This window comes from Arachis ipaensis, chromosome B5, assembly GCF_059453495.1.
Source record: "Arachis ipaensis isolate K30076 ecotype BB chromosome B5, ASM5945349v1, whole genome shotgun sequence".
Taxonomy (NCBI): domain Eukaryota; kingdom Viridiplantae; phylum Streptophyta; class Magnoliopsida; order Fabales; family Fabaceae; genus Arachis; species Arachis ipaensis.
The window spans coordinates 134,421,396-134,425,730 of record NC_142440.1 but is presented as its reverse complement, the minus strand read 5'-3'; the positions used below and the strand labels follow the sequence as shown (position 1 = coordinate 134,425,730).

The following is a 4,335-nucleotide window of genomic DNA, read 5'->3' as shown; positions in this document are numbered from 1 at the left end:
ATGCAGCTTGCATCCCAGTCAAATGCATTAAAATCATGTTGACTTATTGAGTTAAGATCTTGTTCTGAGCCAATATGGCATTCAGAGTGTCAACCTCTAGGACTCCTTTCTTCTGGATCATCCCATTGTTCACAGGGTTCCTCTCCAAAGTGTACATAAATTGGTTGTTTGCAACCATTTCAATGAGTTCCTGTGCTTCTGCAGGTGTTTTCTTCAGATGAAGAGATCCACCAGTAGAGTGGTCCAATGACATCTTGGACATCTCAGACAGACCATCATAGAAAACACCTATAATTCTCCATTCTGAGAGCATATCAGAAGGACATCTTCTGATCAGTTGCTTGTATCTTTCCCAGGCTTCATAGAGGGATTCACCTTCCTTTTGTTTGAAGGTTTGAACTTCCACTCTAAGCTTGCTCATCTTTTGAGGTGGAAAGAACTCGGCCAAGAAAGCATTGACCAACTTTTTCCAAGAGTCTAGGCTTTCTCTAGGTTGAGAATCCAACCATATCCTAGCTTTGTCTCTAACAGCAAAAGGAAAAAGCATAAGCCTGTAGACCTCGGGATCTACCCCATTAGTCTTAACAGTATCACAGATTTGCAAGAATTCCGAGAGGAATTGATGTGGATCTTCCAATGGAAGTCCATGGAACTTGCAATTCTGTTGCATTAGAGAAGTACTGAGGCTTAAGCTCAAAGTTGTTTGCTCCAATGGCAGGTATAAAGATACTTCTTCCATAGAAATTAGAAGTTGGTGCAGTAAAGTCACCAAGAACCTTCCTTGTATCTCTACCTTTATTATCATTGTCTGCCATGTCTGATTTTTCTGCTTCTTTTTCAAAAATTTCTGTAAGGTCTCCTCCGGAGTTTGGTGCTTTAGCTTCTTTTAGCTTTCTCCTTAGAGTCCTTTCAGGTTCAGTATCAAGATCAAGAAGAGCTTCTTTATCTCTGTTCCTGCTCATAAACAAAAAACAAAACAAGAAGAAAAGAAAAAGAATTCTCTATGTCATAGTATAGAGATTTCTTTGTGAGGTATGAAGAATAGAAAAATGAGGAAAGAGGAAGAGAGAAGAAGAATTCAAATAGAGAGAGAGAAGAATTCGAAAATTAGGAGTAGAAAGAGAAACTAGAATTAAAATATTTTTGTTTTATTTTATTTATTTAGTTAAATTCAAAAATATGAAAGAAAAATAAAAGAAAATTAAAAACTAAGATAGCTAATTAATTGAAAAGATTTTGAAAATTGAGGAGTGATTTTCAAAAATAGGAGAGAGAAGAAATTAAACGAAGATTTTGAAATTCAATTTTAAAAGAAAAAGGAAAGATTTGAAATTGAAAAGTTTTAATTTTAAAAAGAAGATGAGATAGTAAGTTCTAACAAGAAAGATGAGAAAAAGATTTGAATTTAAAATAAAAATAAGTTACAAAAGTTTTGAAATAAGAAAAAGATAAGATAAGGAAGTTAAGAAAGATATGATTTGAAACTAAAAAGATTTGAAAATAAAAAATTTGTTAAAAGAGAATAAGATAGAAAAGAATTAAAATAAAAGAAAAGATTTGGAAAGATTTTTTAAAAAAAAAGGATATGATTTTAAAATTAAAAATGAAAACTTGGTTAACAAGAAAAGAAAAAAAAGATATGATTTAGAAATTTAAAGATTAGCGTTTTCTAAAATCAAAATAAGAAAAGAGAGTTAAGATTTCGAAAATTTTGATTAAAGATAAGATAAAGATTTTAAAATTTTGTTTAAAGTTTTGAAAATATTAAAAAGAAAATTAAAAAGATTTCAAAATTAAGGAAAGATAAAAGATATTTTTTTATTTTTGAATTAACGAGGAAAGAGAAAAACAACTAAAGGAAAGAAAACTTAAAAATTTTAGATCTAAGACTCAAAAATTTCAAAAATTTCAAAGAAAAACAACAAAAGACACTAAACAAAAAAATTTTAAAGATCAAACAAAGAAAAAGACCAAGAATACTTTGAACAAAATGAAGAACACTCAAGATCACCTTTTTAAGATTTAAGAAAAGAAAAACACAGAGACACTAAATTTAAAGATTTTGAAATCAGAGACACTAGTTTTTTGGAAAATTAAAAAGAGAAACAACAAAGGACACCAAACTTAAAAAATTTTAAGGTCAAAGGAAGAAAATAAGCAAAAACAACTTGAATATCAAGAAAGAACACAAAGAAGAATTCGAAAATTTAAAGAAGAAGATGAACACAAAATTGACACTAGACTCAAATAAAAGACAAAGATTAATAGAGAAAAGAAATATATATTTTTTTTGAAAGATTTTGGAAAAGAAAAAGAAAGACTCAAACAAAAAGACTCTAAACCAAAAAGAAAAATTCTTCCTAATCTAAGCAATAGGATAATCCGGCAGTTTGTCCAAACTCAAATAATCCCTGGCAACGGCGCCAAAAATTTGGTGGCACGGATTTGCAACCACTGCAATATTCTGTACAACTAAACCAGCAAGTGCACTGGGTCATCCAAGTAATACCTTACGTGAGTAAGGGTCGATCCCACGAAGATTGTCAGCTTGAAGCAAGGTATGGTTATCCTGTAACTGTTAGTCAGGCAGATAATAAAAGTTGTTTTATTTTAAGGAAAGCATAAACATAAAATAAAGATACCTGTGGATTCGATGGTAAGAAACAGGTTGAGGTCTCGGAGATGCTTTGTTCTTCTGAATTAATCCTTTCTTACTGTCTACTCCAACTGTGAGTGACTCCTTCCATAGCAGGCTGTAAATGATTAAATGCTGTACGGTCACGGTCGGCAACCTTCCTCACATAGACTAAATGCCAGATTTAGTGTGCGCCCAGTACGAATGAGACTGAAGCTCCAGCAGTCTATCCTTCTTCTGATCCTACTCAGAACGCCACAGACAAGGTTGAACCTTCCGGATAAGAGGACGCTGTTCCTTGGTTTCTAGCCTCAACCATGAAGACCCTAATCTCCCCGAAATTGGTTGAACTGGTGTCTCGAGAAGTCCCTAATAAAGTTGTGGATTAGCCGTCTAAGAGATGTATAATCAAGCTGTCGCTCAGCAATTACCGGTCATAGTCTCTCACTGAACTCAAGTAGAATACGGGTGGTTGTCAGGTATGCGGTTCATAGGTTGAGGAACGAAGATGATTGTCACGGGTCATCCCCTTCATCAAGTTGAAGAATGAAGACACATCTTGGAATAGAGTCAAACACAGATTGAAATAGAACAGTAGTACTTTTATTAATTCATAAAACTCAACAGAGCTCCTCACCTTAACCTAGGAGGTTCAGAGACTCATACTGTACAAAGAATACATATGAAGTTCGAATGAGGCAAAGATCTCCTCAAAGTAAAGTGATCTTTGTTATATTTATACTAAACTAATAACTAAGGATTATAGAAATATAATGGACTAAGGTTGATAGTGCTAAAATCCAATTTTGGGGCCCACTTGGTGAATGTTTGGGCTGAGCTTTGACTGTCTCCACGTGCTAAGGTCTTCTTGGGTGTTGAAACGCCACTTTTGGCACCATTTTGGGCGTCAAAATGCCAAGGATCCTCTTTGGGCGTTTTGACACCAGAAAAGGGTAATTGGCTGGCGTTGAACACCAATTTTGGGCTTTCTTTTCTCGAGCAAAGTATGAACTATTATATATAGCTGGAAAGCTCAGGATGTTAGCTTTTCAATGCCGTTAAGAGCGCAGCATTGGGACTTCTGTAGCTCCATAAATTCTCCTTTGAATGCATGGAGGTCAGAATCCGATAGCATCTACAGTCCTTTCTTTGTCTCTGAATCAGACTTCATTAAAACTCTCTGATCTCAGCCAGAAAATACCTGAAATCACCATAAAACACAAAAACTGGAAGTAGAATCCAAAAATGTGAATTTTGCACTAAAACCTATGAAAATATAATAAAACTTAGACAAAACATACTAAAAACTATATGAAAATAATGCCAAAAGGGTATAAAATATCCGCTCATCATAGAGGAAGAGGATCCAGAATTTCCAAGGGTACTGGCAGAAACCTTCCCTCTACCACGAGTATACCAATTAAAAATGTACTAAACATATTCACAACATCATTCAAAATTCTTAATCAAAATAAACTACGTTAAACTTAGTTAAAGAAATACATTATTTGTTGAAATCAAATAAAACAAAAGAGGTAAGTGCACATTCCAACTTCACAAACATTTAGCAAAATATATTACTACATGTATAATTTTGTCTGCATGAAAATAAGAAGTCATCCATAAGTCATTTAAAATAATCTCATATTTGATTTTTTTTAATTTATTGTCATATAATAATAATAATACCTTAACACAAT

The 4,335-nt window shown here is 33.3% G+C and overlaps 1 non-coding gene across 1 annotated transcript; it reads left to right on the top strand.

Annotated features, from left to right (window-relative positions):
- The first annotated feature begins 307 nt into the window (after window positions 1-307).
- LOC148565856 (small nucleolar RNA R71) lies at window positions 308-415 on the top strand. The gene has a single exon (XR_015885148.1). It is a non-coding gene; the product is annotated as a small nucleolar RNA R71 (small nucleolar RNA).
- Window positions 416-4,335: the final 3,920 nt, after the last annotated feature.